This window comes from Ahaetulla prasina, chromosome 6 (genome assembly GCF_028640845.1).
Source record: "Ahaetulla prasina isolate Xishuangbanna chromosome 6, ASM2864084v1, whole genome shotgun sequence".
NCBI lineage: Eukaryota > Metazoa > Chordata > Lepidosauria > Squamata > Colubridae > Ahaetulla > Ahaetulla prasina.
In genome coordinates, this window is record NC_080544.1 from 100,804,220 (window position 1) to 100,825,168 (window position 20,949).

The window sequence follows — 20,949 nt, forward strand, 5'->3', positions numbered from 1 at the left end:
AATCTAGAGGAAGAATATGGCATAATCAAGATGGAAATGCTTATTCCGTTCAGCTGGATTTTAGGCATTAGGGGATTTTTTTTTAAAAAAGGCCACTGTGACCACCTAAATATTTATGACATACCAACGTCTTATTTACTATAGTGCTATTTCTGTTACTTGGTTGCTATCCCCTTTCTTTTGAATCAAAGTACTGCTTTAATTTGCATGATTACCAATTCAGTTAGATACCAAAGCATTTACTCATTAGACATGTAAGTGTAGTATAAAGTTTTTAATAAATGAAATACTGAGCTATCTCTAGGTGGGAAGCCCTTGGGAGCAAGGAAGCCAATCTGAATAGCGTTAATATTTATACCAATTTAGCAGGATAAATATTCTAACTTCAGAAAACCCTTATGTGCAGAATGGCCTGCTGTGACTCAGCATGGATGCAAAACACATAACAGACAAGAATGTCATTCTCCACATGAATGATGAGTGCAATATTTTAAGCATCAATTTGACCCAAAATTTCATGGTGCAAATACATGTTTCCACATTTAACCAGACCTTCCCCATTCTTAAAAGCAAACATCTTGCAACAAGCCATTATAACACTATTTTTGAAATTAAAACATGTTGAAACTATAAAAAAAACTGTCAAATTACTAGAGTTATAAACTAGTTCATGTTTTTCATGTATTTTTATTGGAAAACAGTAGTTCTAGTATAGCTTTAAATCCTCCAAAGCAAAACACAAACCAAAACTTTAAAAAAGGAAAAAGGCCATGTAATCTTAATAAACATTTTATCTCTACTATACACAACACACACATATATTCTCATTTTTATTTTGACTGTATTACTGTTTTTTGCCATAAAATTGTTTTCAAAAATGTAAAAAATAGAAAGGTTAACCATCCTGAAAAAATTATCCATAACTCGATCTTTCAGATGTAACTCAGATATGACATTTTTTTTAATATGACAGATTTCCACGATTTAAAAAAAAATAACATTCCAAATATTTTTCATTTAAGAGGATGAGAAATCTGTGTTACATAATTCAACGGGTTATCTATTGGTACTTGTAATGAAATACATCATCTTGGTTAAGCTCCACAGATGCAAGCCAGCCCACACCTCAAGGTTGGCCACAAGCCTCAAAGAAACACTTTGATTTTTTTTCAGACCAGTAAAGACAATTTCACACATAGCCCCACCCTTGTTGTGTTGCAGTCATGTCTACAAATGGAGTAAAAGTCACTGCACATACAGTTGTTGATTTTTAAGTGTATGGCAATCATCTAGCACTTTGAAGCCAGTTATTTCTGCAGACAGGTGTCTTACTCTGCCTAGTCAACCGACTCTAACACAAACCGTTCTCTTACACACTTCGCTGTGCTCAAGCATTCACCTACTAAAAGTCTCAAGATGGCACAGCAAGCCGGATTGTTCACACCCAGCCATGTCAAGCTGATTCAATAGGTTTCAATGCTCTTTCAGCCACACTTCAAACAATTACAGCAAACGCACGTTTTACAATTCTCCCCATTTTAACTGTTTACAGGTAGTCCTCAACTTACGGCCATAACTGAGCCCAAAATTTATGTCGCTAAGTGAGTAAATTGTTAATAATTGAGTTTCGCCCTATTCCACGACTTTTCTTGCTATGGTTGTGGTTAAATGACTCATTGCAGTTGTTAAGCGAATCTGGCTTCCCCACCGACTTTGCTTGTCAGAAGGTCACAAAAGGGGACCTCACACACACAATATCCCAGGTCCCTGCAACTGTTCATAAACCAGGGTCCAAGGGTCCGAATTCGGATCACGCGACCACGGAGACGCTGCGACGGTTGTTAAGCATTGTGAAAAACGGTCATTTTAAGCCCCCCTTTTCTGAGTGCCGTTGTCACTTCGAAGTCACTAAACGAACCGTTGCAAGTCGAGGACTACCTGTACTTGATAAAAAGAGACGGGAGCCTACGTCTTTCCTGGGAAAAGGGATGAAGAACGCCTTTAAAGATGACAAGACATAAGGTGGGGGAAAACAGCACAGAGCAAATAATGTACAGCTGCCCTGACGGTAGTTTAATTCCCAATTCCCCCCTCCACTCCTTCTCTCCACTCCCAAGGACCTAAGGACACACACACAGCTCACACTGAGGCTTTTCACAAAACCCGCACGCCACAACCCTGCGCCAGCCTCTCCTTGGGACCGACAGTCGGCTACTGTTGGGCGCTCGCTCCGCAAAGGCCAGGCAGCCCGTTTATTTCTATAACACCCCCCACCCCACCTGCACTTCGCCCCCCTCAACTTCCCACAGCAACAGGTCTTGGCTTCTTCGTGTCCCTCTATCCCTTCCCAGGCACACAACAACCCGGAGAGGTAGGCCTCGAGCAGGCGAAAGGCTGGAACTTTCTCTCCATCCTGGCTTGTCAGGACTTAAATGTCGGTCTTCGAAACGGAGTTGACCCGCCTTGCGGGGGTGGCGGGTGAGGAGGGGGTGTCGGTTCTCATCCTCACGTGCACTCCCCCCCCCCATAGTTTCGTCCCCTCATAATTCCCCCTCCCACCACAGACACGCAAGCCCATGATCCCCACCCAACGTAAGGAGGGGTTGGCCGGGAAGGATGGGAGTTGTAGTCCAGCCCCAACAGCCACGGGAGCGGCCGAGGGGTTTCGTGGGCGTCCCTTCCCCTCCCCACGACCCACTTCTTCGCCCCCCACACCCTCAGCCCACACACACACACACAAGGGGGGGGCGCCGCCGGTTAGCTTTTCCCAAGCCCCCCCCCCCAAATATAGGGCTGAAAAAGGGCGGGAAGGGGGCCCTTCCCTTCGAAAGAACCGTTACCAACGTCTCCCAGGGCCGAGCACGGCCGCAATGGCCCCCCCGTACCTGCCTTAACCCACCTGGGCGAAAGGAAGACGGGAGGGCGCAGAAAGCCGACCAGGCCAGTTCGCGGCCTCCTCCTACTGCCAAAGCGAAGCGAGAGGAGGAAGGGGGAGGGGGAAGAAAAAAAAAAGAAGAGTGTGGGGCGGGGCCGGGAAACCTGCCTGTCAAACGCTCCGTTTCCCCGCCCTCCCCGCCGTCGAAAGAGCCAATCGAAACACCGCCCGCGGCTACAACTTTTAAGGCGCCGGGACCGCCCTCCCTCGCTCCCTTTCCGTCGTCACTTACTACGCGGGGGTGGTACCGCCCCAGCCTCGCTGTTTGGTGATCTTTAGGCGCGCCGTCTCTCCCTCCTCTTCCCCCCCCCTCCGGGTGGCTCCTAATGGAACGCGCCACCAGGAGGGCCGAGCGGGACAAAAGAGCCGAAAAGAGGGACGGCCGACTGGCTCTTCTAAGCAAACCCCGCCCGGCTCCGCCAAACCGTGAAAAAAAAAGAAGAGCGGCTGGGCTCGATCCACCGCCTGGTGGGTGGATCTAATTAAGCGGTAGCCGGTCTTCCTTCCCTTGCCGTCCGAAAGAGCCTGGCTCAAATCTGCACCGGGTCAGGATACTCATATGCGGATGGCGTCCTTTATTAGTAAATGCTAACCACGCATAATTTCACCATCATCATTTCATAATAAAAATAATAATCATCATCATATTTTGTCTGATTATTGATTTTATTACCCGCGAATGCAATGATTCCCTGCGTGCTACTTTCCTCCCCGGACTCAAAACAGTGAGTGGGTCCCAAAATAAGATTTAAAGCACAAACCAGAGAGATGCATGGTAAGGAATGCAATAAAGAACATTTCATCTCCCGCGATGGCACTGACTAAGCAAGCCGTAATTGTGGGTTGTTGTTTTTTTGGGTTTTTTTGGTTTTTCAGCCTTTTATGCAAAACCCGGCCAACTGGTCCTTTATTCCATAAGCCATGGATAAACAAGCCATGGTTGTAAAGGGGATTAACCAAGCTAACGTGCACCTGCGCGCCTACCGTCCCTGTCCTAATATTCCTTTTTACTCTTTTCATGTATCCAAATTATGTTTATATTTTTATCTGTTATCTATGAGTGACAAAAATAAATAAATAAAACGGCCACACTTTTTTTCCCTGTAGATGCTGTAGAAACCGCAGCATCTAAGCCATCTTAAATGGTTAAAATTAATCCCAACATTTAAATCAGTATTAAAAAGTCTTGCCGTGATTAATGAAACATTTCATTGTAAGTATGTAAACTTTGCTGCTTCCTATAGGAGAAAAAGAAATGCTTTTTTTTTACTGATTTGCTAGCATAATCTTAGCGAAGTAGACGATCTTTTAAAATAATTCAATTTCGCGTATGCAAAATATAGTGGCAATTAAGTGTGATAAAAGAAAAAGAGATAGGATCACGGATGAATGGAGGCTGATTTAATATAAAATATATTGCAGTGGTTTGGGGAGCACTGAATTGCGAAACAATTACATAAAGGAAGAGGCTAGAAGGGGGGAAAAGAAGAAGAAAAAAGTCATAGTTGGATGGAACCGATAAGGTCTTCAAAAAGAAAATGGTGAGAAAGTTTGAACAAAATGAAATTGTTTATACACATATTGCAAAGATAGAAAGATATGGAAATGTCCATTTATAAAAGCGAAGGAGGAAAAAGGAAAGACATTTATTCTGGTATTGGACCAGATTATTAAACATCGTGTTAGTGACAGCTTGCTTAGGCTTTCAACAATTAACAAGAACTAATATGGACTTATAGCCAACAAATCATTGACTATTTTGACAGTTAATACAGGAAGTCCTCGACTTGTAACCCCAATGGAGCTGAAAATTTATGTTGCTAAGCAAGTGAATTTTGCCCCATTTTACAACTTTTCTTGCCACCGTTGTTAAACCAATCCCCCACAGTTGTTCAATTGGTAACAAGGTTGTTAAGTGAATCTGGCTCCCCCATTGACTTTGCTTGTCAGAAGGTCGCAAAACGGGATCATATGACCCCAGGACACTGTAACCATCATAAGAGCCAATTCCCAAGCATCTGAATTTTCATCATGTGACCATGGAGATGCTGCAATTGTAGGTGTGAAAAACAGTCATATGTCACTTTTTTCAGAGCCATTGTAACTTCGATCAGTCACTAAGTAAGTTCTTGTAAATCGAGGACTACCTGTAGCTTAATAGATTGGTGGAATGCTGCAAATGCAGTATATCTTGACCTCAATTGCCAAAGCCTCTCCTAAGGACACCCTCATTAATAAAATGGTAGAGTATTGTCTAGATAACACAGCTGTTAAATAGATTCATTGTTGGATGAATGAGAATGTTATTATATGTAGAGCTCTGTTCCTGGGTGGTGCAGTTTTATTACTGATCTGGGATCAGGGGATAATCACAAAACTGGCAGCGAGGACATATGTGGGAGTAATGGCTAATATATGGGAAGACAGAAGGTTCAAAGTCCCGCAACCAGGGAAGAAAAAAAAGACAATGAAAGGCACAAGTACAGAATGGGAAAGATTTGGCTTGGTACTAGTAGCTGTGAAAAGGAGCCTGAAGTATGACACAATTGCTAAAAAGACAAATGCAATTTTGAGATGTATTCATAAAAGCACTGAATCCAAATCATGGGAAATAAACATCTGCCTTGGTCAGGACCGACTCAAATTCTGGGCACTGCAGTCTAAAACATTGGAAAAGGTTCAGAGGAGGCTATCTAGGAAAATCCAATGAAAAACAGTTTTTAAAAATTTGCAGAAGACAATTGAAGAGAGAGATGCAGTGATCTTAAGTTTTTAGACATCTAAAAGACTTTTGTTAAGGAAGATTTGGACTTGTTCTTTTGTGTCCATTTTGGCAAAATTCATAGAACAAAACTATAGAGAAGCAGGTTCAAGCCGATATGAAAATTAATAAAATTGTGTATTTTTAGATGCATATAGCCTGTTTGCCAGGGACGTGGTGGCTCAGTGGCTCAGATGCTGAGCTTGTCGATCGAAAGCTCGGCAGTTCAGCGGTTCGAATCCCTAGTGTCGTGTAACGGGGTGAGCTCCCGTTACTTGTCCCAGCTTCTGCCAATCTAGCAATTTGAAAGCATGTAAAAAATGCAAGTAGAAAAATAGGGACCAGCTTTGGTGGGAAGGTAACAGTGTTCCTTGCGCCTTTGGCATTTAGTCATGCCGGCCACATGACCACGGAGACGTCTTCGGACAGCGCTGGCTCTTCGGCTTAGAAACGGAGATGAGCACAGCCCCCTAGAGTCGGGAACGACTGGCACATATGTGCGAGGGGAACCTTTACCTTATAGCTTGTTTCCTATCCCTATCTCTTTCTACTGAAAAAGTGTAAAAGCATGACATCCTTCTTGGGAATCTAACCAAGGCATCTCCAAACTTGGCGCCTTTTAGGACTTTAGACTTCAATTCCCAGAATTCCCTAGCCAGTAGGGCTGGCTGTGGGAATTATGGGAGTTGAAGTCCGTAAGCCTTAAAGTTGCCAAGTTTATAGACCCCTGATCTAACCCATTGAAGATAAATAGGAATTTTACTTGTGAGTAGTCATCTACAGGGTAAATTGCATGGTTACATTATCTGGGAGCCATACTGAATTAAACCCATCACTCTGCTAAACAAATAATTCCCTCAATACTGTCAAACTATTTACTAAATCTGCACTACTATTAATCTTCTCATTGTTCCCATCACCCATCTCCTCCCACTTATGACTGTATGACTGTAACTTTGTTGCTTGTATCCTTACAATTTATATTGATATTGGTTCCTGATTGCTTATTTGTACCCTATGACTATCGTTAAGTGTTGTACCTTATGATTCTTGACGAAGGTATCTTTTCTTTTATGTACACTGAGAGCATATGCACCAAGGCAAATTCCTTGTGTGTCCAATCACACTTGGCCAATAAAACAAAAAAATTCTATTCTATTCTAAAAGTTAGACTTCTGGGAAAGTTCATGCAGTCAAATTAGACTGCATATGCTTTTCCTGCAGAAGACACCATCAAATCACATTTAACGAAATCATGACAAATGGGTATCTCCAAAGGATAATGCTACACCTGTACTGCACAGCATTATGCATGTTCTTTTGGGGCAGCTGGTAACCTGATCAAATCTGGCTTCATCATGTGGAATGGAATTAATCAAGTCTAGAGTTGTGCATACGAAGTCTCTCTCCCCTGGAGACCTGTATTTAATGTGTTGGAATAGAGTGTGGCACCATGCCCAATGTCAAGAACAGAACTGAGAGAACCAGCCAAACTTCGTCTGCCACTCGTTGCCCTATGCATGGTGGAACGTGTTAATAGAGATTAAGAGTGTGCAAATGTTTGATTTAGGCAGAGCGCTCATTGGCCCATCGGAAGGCAGGCATAATCAACTACGAAGGGAATAAGTATTTTTAATCAGCTGCTATACAGTTTTGCACGTTTACATGCAAGGCCTGTTTATTGCTATGGGCTAAAATTGAAGTCTTAGGGAGGCATTTAGGTGGATATAAACCGCCGCCAAACTCATAACAGTATAACCTGGCATCAGGCACATAAACTCAGCCTTACCCATCTCAGAAAAATTGTTTTCATGATTAAAAAAAGGAGGCAGATATAGTACCATAGCTTCTTTTAAGCAATCATTTCTATCATTTTCATGGTGATTACTTATGAGAGGTATATTAAATCCCAAGTGTACAAAACAATATATAGCAAAAAATATATACAATGGATGTGAGAAATCTACACACCCCTGTTAAAAGGCCATCTTTCTTGAGATCAAAAAAGGCAGACCAAGATAAATTACTTCAGAATTTTTTCCCACTTTTTAATGTAAAATATTATATTTTATAGTCATATCGCATTATATCATATATTATATCGTATAGTCAAGGCTATGGTTTTCCCAGTTGCAATGTATAGCTGTGAAAGTTGGATCATAAGAAAGGCTGAGCGCCAAAGAATTGAGGCCTTTGAACTCTGGTGCTGGAAAAGAGTCCTGAGTCCCTTGGACTGCAAGGCAAACAAACAGTCAGTCCTAGAGATCAACTCTGACTGCTCTTTAGGAGGCCAGATCCTGAAGATGAAACTGAAATACTTTGGCCACCTAATGAGAAGGAAGGACTCACTGGAGAAGAGCCTAATGCTGGGAAAGATTGAGGGCAAAAGAAGAACGGGACCACAGCTGAAGACGTACTTATTCTTCCGTGCAGGACTGGAATAAAATTAAAAACTATTAGTAATTTTAAATGGGGTTTTTTATAGTTTTAATGTATATTTTAATTAATTGGGCCAAATTGAATAGGTTTTTTAAAATTGATTTTAGCTATATATTGTATGTTTTCATTGTGTGTTTTACCTGGCTGTAAACCGCCCTGAGTCCTTCGGGAGAAGGGCGGTATAGAAATTATATTATTATTATTATTATTATTATTATTATTATTATTATTATTATTATTATTATTATTATTATTATTATTATTATTATTATTATTATTATTATTATTATTATTATTATTATAGAATGAGGTGGCTGGACAGAGTCACTGAAGCAGTTGGCATGAGCTTAAATGGACTCCAGAGGATGTAGAGGACAGGAAGGAACGTTGTCCATGGGGTCGCAATGGGTCGGACACGACTTCGCAACTAACAACAATAATGTAAAATATATGTTGTACAATTCAATTATAAATAAACTGAAACCTTTTTTGGGGGGGAGGATAATAAAAACCATGAAGTAAGGTGGTTGTATGGGTAGGCACCCTTAAACGTATACTTTGTTGAATCACCTTTTGATTTTATGACAGCATCCAGTCTTTTGGGGTAACCTCTTAGGATGGACATCTTGGTTTGGGAATTTTTGCTCAATTCTTCCTTGCAAAAGTGGTCTAAATCTGTCAGATTATGGGGGCGTCTCCTGTGCACAGCCCTCTCTTCAGATTTTCAATTGGATTCAGGTCCAGGCAACGATGGGTTTCACATTTTGTTACTACCAGTTCGCCACATGCACGCTTTGCACGCATGCACACCCAGTTCACACATGTGCCTATCTTCCACGCATGCGCCTGGCCTCAAAAATGTGCCTAAATAAGACGGCATAGACCTGAGGCAGATGGGCAGGCCCACCCACGATTTCTGCTCTGGGTCCAGGCCTTTCCATAACTTTTGATCTTCTTCTGGTGAAGCCATTTTTGTTGTTGTTGTTGTTGATTTGGAGGCATGTCTTGGCTCATTGTCATGTTGACAGGTGTCATGTTGACATTGTCATGTTGACAGGTGAAATTCTTCTTCAACTTTAGCATTTTAGCCAAGGCCTGAAGGTTCATAATTCTCTCCACCTTGACTAAAGCACCAATTCCACCTGAAGAAAAGCACCCCAGAGCATAATGTTGCCACTATCATGCTTCGCTGTGGGTATGGTGTACTTTTAGTGATGCACAGTCAGTGATGGGATTCAGCCGGTTCGCACCTATTCGAGAGAACCGGTTGTTAACTTTCTAAGCAATTCGGAGAACCAGTTGTTGGAAGAAATCTTTATTTCCCCCCCACTTTACAGGGCTAATCCTGTAAGGAAGGCAGGAAGGAAACATTCTGGTGGTATTTCTAGCCTAATCTTTACTGCCCTGCTTACAGAAACTGCCTCTCTGGTTAACCCTTATTACATTGCTAAGGAAAAGCGCCCATCGACGTGAGTGACGTTGAGTTGGCCACGCCCACATGGTCACATGACCACCAAGCCATACCTACCCAGCCAGTCATTAGGGCAGAGAACCGGTTGTTAAATTATTTGAATCCCACCACTGTGCACAGTGTTGTTTTTACGCCCAATATACTTTTTGGAATTGTGGCCAAAACGTTCAATGGCGGTCTCATCAGAATCTAGCACATTTTGCCACATGCTTTTGTCAGACCTGATGTAGGTTTTTGCAAAATATAGCTGGGCTTGGATGGGTTTTTTTGTTGGTTTTTTTGTAAGAAAATGCTTCTGCCTTGTCACCCCACCTCGCAACCCAGACATACGAAGAATACAGGAGATTGTTGTCATATGTGGTACACAACCAGTACTTCCCAGAACTTCCTGTAGCTCCTTTAATGTTGTTCTAGGCCTCTTGGCAGTTTCTTGGATCAGTTCCTCTTGTTTCTTCATCAAGTTTGGAGGGCTATTCAATTCCAAGAACTGTTGTGCCATATTTTCTCCACTTGTTGATGACTGTTCAACGCATACCATGGTATGTCCAATACCTTGGAAATTTTTAGTATCCTTCTTCTGACTGATACCTTCCAATAAATGAGATCCCTTTGTAAGCTCTTTGCAGATTATGGCTTTTGAGGCAACTGCGTAAATATCAGAAAACTCCAACTTCCATAGCTTAACTTTGTATGGGTATGATCAGGCACTTTAATTGATGGCAGGTATATACTACTATTTAACATCAATTTGAATGTGATTGGTTAATTCTGAACACAGCCACAGCCTACTAATAAGAGGGTTTGCACACTTATGCAACTACATTATTGTACATTTTACTGTTATTCCCCCCCATAAAATATTTCAGTTTCTTTTTCCATTAAATTGTAGAAAACCTTATAAGGAACACCTTATACTAAAGGTGGGAGAAAAAAATCCTGAAGTGATTTATCTTGATCTGGTGGTGGGTTTTTTTTTCACATCTCAAAAACGTGGTATTTTAATGGGCGTGTTGTCTTTTTTACATCCAATGTATTGCGCCACGAAATATGGGAGAAAATGTTTTAAAATTGTCTACGTGCTACTGTAGTCCAATGCTTCAGAAAAGCACCAATAAGAGCTAAACGTATTCTATTTAATCTCGTAAGAGGTTTGGTCTGGATGCATCAAAATCAGTTGCAACATCCAAAACGCATCGTGTATCTTTTATATGACGGTTTTCTAAGAAGAAGAAAATGGGAAAACTGATAAAACAATTGGGATCCATATTTAACGAAGAAGGACTGACAACTTTATGTATATATACTGGTAGAAAACGTGAATTGGCTCACATAAGGGCTCTGACTCAGGTACTACAGGAATCTATTTTGAAATAAATTAAACGAGGTAAATAAATGCTGTTTCCTGAAACTCCCTGAAATGTTTTGATGAGGGTCCACAACCATTACGTGCTTCTTGCTCAAAACAAGAATTACCTGGGAAGGCCTTGTTCCGTTAACATTTGTGATGCCTAATAGTAAGAGTTTTCCCCTTGTTTTTCTTCCATCACTGCACTGTATATGACGAAGAATATGAATTTACTGGCAAAGCTTCGATTAAGACTTAATACCTCCATCTAGTTTGCATTCCATATTCTCCGGAACCAAAAATGGTAGAAACACGGCTGCTCTCACGCCTAGGAAGTAACTTGATAGACTACACCGCAGACTACCTTTTGCTGCATCATTTCTGCCAGAAGTGATGAGAATGGCACCATATTGTCTGAAAAACCTCTCTGCATTTTTTGGGGAAAAAAACCAGGCGTGTTGGGTTGGGACTATTTTGCTTATCCATCTGTGGGCAACAAACCCATCCATTCAGCAGAATCCATATGCAAAATGCATTGCCTTCCTGCCCGAAAGCCAATAGGCACACAGCTGATGTAAATTGTATTTGTGTAAAAAAAAATAATATTTCCACACCTGAGCTAGGTTCTAATAACGGGGATAAGCTGAAGAGGGGGAAAAAATTATACACATTACAGTAAAAGAGTTTCCGATCTAATGTTCATGGTCCACCAACCGGGGAACCAGGGCACATTTTTTGGAGTACCAAAAAAACGACAGAAGGCAAGGCAACATATTGGAAGGATCTTAAGTGTCAAAAGTGCCTTAAAGACAGAGCTTGCAAATTACTGTAATGTCATTTCATTTTAAACAGGTCCGGTCGCCTCCCTCCTCCTCCCCCCCCACAAAAAAATGTTCCCACTCCGCAGCTCAATTCCACAGATCACCCGAAGAGCCGCCTGCCAAGAGATGGCCAGAAACTTCGTTTTAATGCACCGTTTTTGAGAAGGAGAGAGAGAAAAGAGAGTCTACATTGGGGAAGGGGGGGGGCAGGAATTCTAGCACGGGGCGAATGCGGACCCACCGGTCCCACACCCTGATTTTTTTTATTTTTTTTTTTGCGCGGCACGCCGCCCCAACTTGCAAACAAGGCAAGGCACCTGTTTGCCGGCTTCTCCTCTTTCTCCGATCCGGAACGATCGAGCTCTTCCCCGCGCGCCCCATCCCCACAACCATCCAAGACTACCAACCAACCATCCATCTCGTTCCCGGAATGTCCCCCCTCCCCAAAACGGACGGAAAGTGATGCTGTGCAAGGAAGAAACCCAACGCTGTTCAACAAACCACAGACAAGTTGCAGAGAAGAAGAAAAGAGACGAGCCTCGAATAATTCAATTAAAAAAAAAACGGGGGAGGGTGGGAAAGGCAGGGAAACCCCCCCCCACACTTTTTTTTTAAAGATCTGAACCTGGCCCGATTTCTAACCCGGGAGATCTTAAACCACTTGTAGCAGCAACTTCTCAAGCGAGAACGATCCTTCCTCTTCCTCTTCCTCCTCCTCCTCCTCCTGGTATATAATTCAAACCTTGGGAACCCGCAAATAGGTTTGTCCCGGGACCCCACTCCCACCCCGCCATTTGAAACAGGTGTCCCGCTGGAAGGAGGACTGGAGGGGGGTTTGGTCGGGGGTCCACCCTCCCTTGCGGCAGAGAGCCGTCACCACGCCCACCCATCCACCCACCCAACCCTCCCTTCCCTCCTCTCTCCGATCCGCCTCTGGGATTTCCGCGAAACGCCGCCGGCTGCGGAGAAAGCCCCCCCCCATAACCACCCCACCCCAATAAGCGCCTCGCGAGCCGCTTGGCTGGCTGCACGCCTCGCGCAAAGGCAGCCCGAAAGAACCGCGCGGTCACAGGAGACGCGGAGAGAGAGAGAGAGAGAGAAGAGATCCAGGATCTCGGGGAAGGGGTGATGGTGATGGAAGGTGGGCGGGCGGGGGGGTAGGTGGGATGGAGGGTTTCCCCACCAGGAAAAAGGATCCTAAGATTTGATTTTGTTTAATAAAATAAAATAAAATAAAATAAAAATATGGCCGTAGGCAGACTTTGGGGCTACGTGCTGCCTGCGCCCGTCTCTTTTGTTCAGAAAAGGAGAGGAAACGGGGAGCCCATCGGTCCTTGGAGAATCCCCCCCACCCACCCAACCTTGCTTTCCTCCCGCTGCAAACGTGGGTGGGTGTTTTTTTTTTCCTTTCTCTCCCCCGTGGCGACCCCGGCTTGCCACTGGAGCGGGGGTGGGGGTGGGGGTTGCCTGAAGAAGTGCCGCGCGTCTCTTTCTCACGACCCGACAGCTCCGCAGCAAACACTCAACAATACACGGTACACACATTACTTGCGATTTCTTTTTTCTCCCGGCGCCGTCCGTGCCTTCTTCCTGCCGCGCGTTTTTGTTTTTTTGGGGAGGGGGCTTTTTTTTTTTTAGTGGGTTTCTTTCTTTCTTTCTTTTTTGCAAGGCTCCGTTCGGAATGTCACAACACAAATGCGTCCATTGTGCCTTTTTTTTCTCTCTCTCCCGAGCGCTCCCGGAGCCTCGCTTGAACTAGATCCCTTCTTTTTTCTTCCCACTTCCCTCGTGTGCTCATCCAACGTGATGGACAGTTGCTATGGTTTCGCGGCTCTGACGTCAACGACATTAAAGAGAAAGAGAGAGAGAGAGGGGAGGGAGGGGAGGGGGGGAAGAGAGAGAAGGACGCTCGTTTCTCACTGCTGGGATAACTTGAGCTCGTAAAAAAAAAACCAGAAAGAAAGAAAAAAAGAAAAAAAGAGCGAGGATTTCTTTCTCCAGCTGAGTCTGGAAGGGCGTAGTCCAAAGTCTCCCAAGCTTTGTTGTAAAATTAGGGTGGGTGAATTGCTCCAGAAATCTGAAAAACCTCTTCCTTTGGTTGGGTCACTAAAAGAAAGGAGAAAGGGGTGGGGGAGCGAAGAAGAAGAAGAAGGAAAAATTCCTCTTTTTTGCAAAGGTGGAATAGAATAGAATAGAATAGAATAGAATAGAGTAGAATTTTTTATTGGCCAGGTGTGATTGGACACACAAGGAATTTGTCTTGGTGCAAACGCTCTCAGTGTACATAAAAGAAAAGATACCTTCACCAAGAATCATAAGGTATAACACTTAATGATAGTCATAGGGTACAAATTTAACACTTAATAAAGGCATCTGAGAGATGCATGCAGAATAATACTGCAAAGATTTTATTCATTGATCTGTGGGTATCCTGCCGATAAGCAACCATTAGGCACAAGTCGAGTTGCAATTAAATGCCCGCTTCTATATCCCTCCTTGCTTTGTAGCAGGAAATTCGAGCGGTGGTGGTGGTTGTATCTTAAGGTGTTTTTCCAACACCTCCATCACCAACTAGCTAGCTATGTTGAGTGTCCACGGTTTCGGGTGAACGAAATAAATGGGGCAAAGTAAAGAAATTGTGGTTTGGAAATCTGGTCAGCCAAATAGGTCCAGCAAGCTTCCATGGGAAGATGTAGGGCTTTTGTAAGCCAGTGGCAAAAGTATCTTTGGAGAGAAGCAAAACAGAGTTATGTAAATAGAATAGAATAGAATAGAATAGAATAGAATAGAATAGAATAGAATAGAATTTTTTTATTGGCCAAGTGTGATTGGACACACAAGGAATTTGTCTTGGTGCATATGCTCTCAGTGTACATAAAAGAAAAGATACGTTCATCAAAGTACAACATTTACAACACAAATGATGGTCAATATATCAATATAAATCATAAGGATTGCCAGCAACAAAGTTACAGTCATAAGTGAAAGGAGATGGGTGATGGGAACGATGAGAAGATTAATAGTAGTGCAGATTTAGTAAATAGTTTGACAGTGTTGAGGGAATTATTTGTTTAGCAGAGTGATGGCCTTCGGGAAAAAACTGTTCTTGTGTCTAGTTGTTCTGTTGTGCAGTGCTCTATAGCGTCGTTTTGAGGGTAGGAGTTGAAACAGTTTATGTCCTGGATGTGAGGGGTCTGTAAATATTTTCACGGCCCTCTTCTTGATTCGTGCAGTATACAGGTCCTCAATGGAAGGCAGGTTGGTAGCCATTGTTTTTTCTGCAGTTCTAATTATCCTCTGAAGTCTGTGTCTTTCTTGTTGGGTTGCAGAACCGAACCAGACAGTTATAGAGGTGCAAATGACAGACTCAATAATTCCTCTGTAGAACTGAATCAGCAGCTCCTTGGGCAGTTTGAGCTTAAATATGGGTAAAGGTGCCTTGGGAAAAAAAAAGAGCATTAGGTTTCCAAGGTTTTTATTTCATCTGGTTTATTTATTTATTTTTCAAAAGTATTTGCCTTCTGGAGCCATAAACCTTGCCTTGGGCGGTTAAGTGTGACCAGGCTGGGTATCTGAAGTAGCTTATCAAGAAACAGCTGGTGAGTTCATGGTGTTCTGAACTTGGTTGTTGCCAGCCATTGGAAACACCCAGATTAGCTGGAAACAGGGCTAAATAAACAACCAGGAACAAAACAATACTGTAATCAAGGAATTTTCAAAGAAGCAGCAGCAGCAGCTGGCAGGACAAACCACCACATACAAACAGCAAGCAAAATTCACCCGTCCCTACACTGATGATGTTACTTAGCCTGGTAATAAAAGGTCTGCAAGAAGACAATCCACTTCAATAAACGCCAAGAAAAACATTTATTTATTTTATTTTATTTATTGTCAAGCATGTATTTTATGACAGATACAAGTGTAAACATAATTATAAATATATGTAAAGGGTATGAATCAGAGGTGGGTTTCAGTAGGTTCTGACCAGTTCTGGAGAACCGGTAGCGGAAATTTTGAGTTGTAAAAATTCTGACTGCTCCCGTCCCCATCTATTCTCTGCCTCCCGAGTCCCAGCTGATTGGGAGGGAATGGAGATTTTACAGTATCCTTCCCCTGGAGTGGGATGGGAATGGAGATTTTACAGTATCCTTCCCCTGCCACGCTCACCAAGCCATGCCACACCCACCAAGCCGCGCCCACAGAACCGGTAATAAAAAAATTTGAAACCCACCACTGGTATGAATAAAAGAAAACATTAGGACAGGGATGGTAGGCACGCAGGTGCGCTTATGCATGCCCCCTTTACGGAGTTCTTAGGAATGGAATGAGGTCTACAGTAGACAGTCTAAGGCAGTGGTAGTCAACCTGGTCCCTACCGCCCACTAGTGGGCATTCCAGCTTTCATGGTGGGCGGTAGGGTTTTTGTCCGATATTGAAGCACTTTCCTTTTTTTTAAATTTAATTGACTTTTTTAAAAAAATCCATAGCATTATTTAAAAACATTTTAATTAGGTGTTCATAAAATTCCCTGTGACAATTTAAATTTCTGAAAATATACTATTTATATCGCCCGCGCATAAGTTTAGTTCACATTACGTAAGTGAAACTAAATGGCGCTATAGTGCAACCAAAAACAAAACAGCCTCATCCCAGAATAGCTCGCTCATCTCCCCCCACACCACCCAGCTGTAACAGACAAGCAGAGCTGGTAGCCGGCGCGCCCCCCCCAAACCCAATCCACGATTCGTGAAAGACATGCGCAGACGACGATACACGGCGTATTACTGTGGAACTGGTGGGTGGTTAGAAAATTTTACTACTAACAGAGATACAAAAGTGGGTGGTAGGTATAAAGGTAAAAGTCTAAGGTAAAAGTTTTGGGGATTTGGAGAAGAAACCACAGAGTCAGGTAGTGCATTCTAGGCATTGACAACTCTTATTACTGAAGTTGTATTTTCTGCAGTCTAGTTTGGATCGGTTTACCATGAATTTGTATCTACTGTGTGCTCTTGTATTGTTTTGGTTGAAGCTGAAGTATTCATTGACTTCAATCTTATATCAATCTTGAGCTACATGTATTCTTCACTACCCTTGTTCAATTTACAGTCACTTAGAGACCCTTCAAAGTTACAACAGACCCTTGGTTTTGAAGTTCAAACATCACTTTCCCTGTGGTCACATGATCACAGTTGGTGTACTTGGCAACTGGCTCATGTGTACAGTCTTTTGTAGTGCTCCATAATCATTTATTTGAGTGCCATTTATGAGAGTTTTGCCAGATTTTCTGGATGCATTTGCACCACATGCTATGGAATAGAGTTATCTAGATCAGGGGTCTCCAACTTTGGTAACTTTAAGCCTGGAGGACTTCAACTCCCAGAATGCCCCAGCCAGCTTAGCTGGCTAGGGAATTCTGGGAGTTGAAGTCCATCAGGCTTAAAGTTGCCAAGGTTGGAGACCCCTGGTCTAGATTAGAGTTTGGTAGAGCTTAGCCTCTGATCTGAAACGAAATGGTTTGGTGACTTTTATGAGGGAGGGCCTTTTCCAAAGTCGTAAAATGAGTTAATTCAGGATCCACATTGCATGAATGCAGCCCAGATCTCCATCCAATAGACTGGAATGGGGATGATGGTGGGAGAAGCTGCAAGAATGTTCGAGACCCAACGTTATGGGGAAAATACCCTGTTTCCCTGAAAATAAGGCATCCCCTGATAATAAGCCCAATCGTGCTTTTGAGCCCATGCGCTAAAATAAGCCTCCTCCCAAAAAATAGGCCCTTCCCGAAAATATTGAAACGCATGCGCAACTGGTCCCCGCCATTTCCTCTGGTTAGGGTTAGGGAGACAGAGCTGGAAATCAGGTAAGACGGCGAGAGGAACCCCGTCTTGTTCCACATGCCCCAAAATAATAAGACTTCCCTGAAAATAAAGGAAAGCGCTTATTTCAGGGTTCAATAAAAATATATGACAGGGTCTTATTTTCAAGGAAACACAGGTAGCAAGAGGAAGGAGTATTATGTATATTTCCCTTTTTCTCTGAAGATGTTTATGGAGATTCTCAATCATCCACGTCGTGACTGTTCCAAAATGTAACTGTACTTTCTGGGGCGGCTTCAGAATAACAGAGTTGAAAGGGATCTTGGAGGTCGTCTAGTCCAGCCCCCTGTTCAAGCAGGAAATCCTATATCATTTCAAACAAATGGCTGTCCAGTTTCTTCTTAAAAACCTCTAGTACTGAAGCACCCATAACCTCTGGAGGCAAGTTGTTCCACTGATTAATTTTTCTCACTATCAGGAAAATTCTCCTTAGTTCCGAGTTGCTTCTCTCCTTGATTAGTTTCCATCCATTGCTTCTTTTTCTGCCTTCAGGTGCTTTGGAGAATAGATTGGCTGTCCCTAGAAGAACATATGACGGCCGTCGCCAGGGGAGCTTTTTATCAGGTCTGCCTGATTCGCCAGTTCCCTTTCTCGACCGGGATTCCCTTCGCATGGTCACTCATGCCCTTGTCACTTCCCGCCTGGACTACTGCAATGCTCTCTACATGGGGCTCCCCTTGAAGAGCACCAGGAGGCTCCAACTGGTCCAGGTAATAGCGCGGGTAATAGAAGGAGCACTGCAATGCTCCCATATAACACCGCTCCTGCGCAGCCTGCACTGGTTGCCGGTGGTCTTCCGGGTGCAATTCAAGGTGCTGGTCATCACCTTTAAAGCGCTCCATGGCACAGGACCGGGTTACCTTCGGGACCGCCTACTGCCGCCTATTGCCTCCCATCGGCCTGTGCGCTCCCATAGGGAGGGCCTCCTCAGGGTGCCGTCAGTCAAACAATGTCAACTGGCGGCCCCCAGGGGGAGGGCCTTTTCTGTGGGGGCTCCAGCCCTATGGAATGAGTTGCCTCCGGGGCTGCGTCAACTCCCCGACCTCCGGTCTTTTAAACGCGAGCTCAAGACTTTTCTATTCCACCGGGCGGGGCTACCTTGAGGGAATTTTAAGAGGGGTTTTAGGACTGTTTATTTTAGTGTTAATTTTAAATTTGGCCAGTTTATAATTAGTTTTTAATATGTTTTTAAGCTTATTTATGTACTTTTTGTTTTTTATTTGGCTGTTCACTGCCCTGAGTCCTTCGGGAGAAGGGCAGTATAAAAATCTAAATAAATAAATAAATAAATAGATTGACTCCCCCTCTTCTTTGTGACAAATATTGGAACATGGCTAGTCCTTCTTTCCATTAAACTAGACATACCTAATTCCTGCAACTGTTCATGTATTTTAGCCTCTAGTCCAGGGATGGGTTCTACTTACCTTTACTACAGGTTCGTAACCGGACCACGCGCACGCTTCTGCGCATGTGCAGAAACTTCCTGATGACATCCGGGTCGGTGGGCAGAGCCTCCCGCTGGTTTTACTACCCGTTCTTGCAAACCGGTCTGAACTGGGGGCAACCCACCACTGCTCTAGTCCCCTAATCAACTTTGTTGCTTTTCTCTGCACTCTTTCTAGAGTCTCAGCATTTTTTTTATATATCGTGGCAATCAAAACTGGATTTGCCACCTTGAGTTATTTATAAAGTAGTAAAGGTGGCATAAAAATCTAATAAATAAACACAAGGGGAAAGAAGTGTGGGATTAAGAGACTAAATAGTAATTTGGGTTATACTTATAAATAAAATGGTATAAATAAATATGACATCATTTCTATAACCTCCTGTCAGGCTCCAAAACCCAAGAAAGACATGTGGTGATTCTTCCAAGCAGATTTCTTTATTGTTCAACACCTACAGACAGATTCTTGCCAAACTGAAGCAAACTACCACCTCCATAAAGCATATACTCTGGAAACCATTAGGGAGGGGCTGTCTTCACCCTCTTTCACACGAACTATCTGAACCGAGTCCTCCGGAATGCACCTCCTCCCTCCTGGGAATCCAGGCTACATTCCATCACAGCTGTCCCCTTTTTATGCAAGGGACTCTGAGTGGCTTACAAGATTTCAAAACAAGCAACCCCTCCCTGCCCAAACATAATACCACTTCTACCCTGATAGCAATAGCACTTAGACTTATATACCACTTCACAGTGCTTTATGGCCCTCTCTAAGTGGTTTACAAAGTCAGCATATTTGCCCCCAAAAATCTGGGTCCTCATTTGACCCACCTCAGAAGGATGGAAGGCTGAGTCAACCTTGAGCCGGTGGGAATCGAACTGCCGAACTACAACTGGCAGTCAGCAGTCAACAGAAGTAGCCTGCAGTACCGCATTCTAACCACTGCGCCACCATGGCTCAAAGATAAACTACAGGTAGCTCTCTCCATTCCTTTAGTGACCGTTTCAAGTCACAAGGGCATTGAAAAAAAGTGGCTTATGACTGTTTTTCATAGTTACAACCATTGTAGCATCCCCATGATCAGATGATCAGAATTTGGATTCTTGGCAACTGGCTCTTATTTATTATCCTATGAACAACTGGCTCATATTTATTACAACTGCAGTGTTCCTGGGGACATGGCGACCACCTTTCTTGCCATAGATGTTAAGTAAATCACTAGTTGTTCAATTAGTAATACAGTTGTTAAGTGAATTTGGAGATGCCAGATTCACTTAACAATTATATTACTAACATAACTATAGTGACTCACTTAACATCTGTGGCAAGAAAGGATGTAAAACAGGGTAAAACTCACTGTCTTGTTTTAACCAAGGAAATTTTGGGATCAGTTGTGGTGGTAGGTTAAGGACTATCTACATTAACTATAAACCATCAATAGTAGCAGAACGTGTTCCATCCCACCACTTAATCCTGGGATAACAGTCTGGTCTTCAACACTTTTCAAAAGACTATTTAGATCAGGGGTCTCCAACCTTGGCAACTTTAAGACTTGTGGACTTCAACTCCCAGAGTTCTTCAGCCAGCTGTGCTGAACTCTGGGAGTTGAAGTCCACAAGTCTTAAAGTTTCCAAAGTTGGAGACCCCCTGATTTAGATCAGTGGTAGTATTCAGCTAGTTCGGACCAGTTTGAGCGAACCAGTAGCGGCAACTGCAGATGGGCCGCCCGCCCACCCTGGCTTAATACCGTCCTATTCAGCCACATTTTCGAGGCCGGGAGTGTGTGCAAAAGGCGCGTGTGTGAAGCAAGCGTGCGCGCAGCGAACCAGTGGTAGTGTTGTGTCTTGCCCGCCCTC

The 20,949-nt window shown here is 43.3% G+C and overlaps 1 protein-coding gene across 1 annotated transcript in view; it reads right to left on the reverse strand.

Annotated features, from left to right (window-relative positions):
• The window catches only part of GNB4 (G protein subunit beta 4), a 38,866-nt gene extending 35,836 nt beyond the window's left edge, over nt 1-3,030 (reverse strand). The window contains exon 1 of the mRNA XM_058189088.1: nt 2,900-3,030. The gene's annotated coding sequence lies outside the window, so the exon portion shown is untranslated. The remainder of the gene's footprint in view (nt 1-2,899) is intronic.
• Between the last annotated feature and the right edge of the window lie 17,919 nt (nt 3,031-20,949).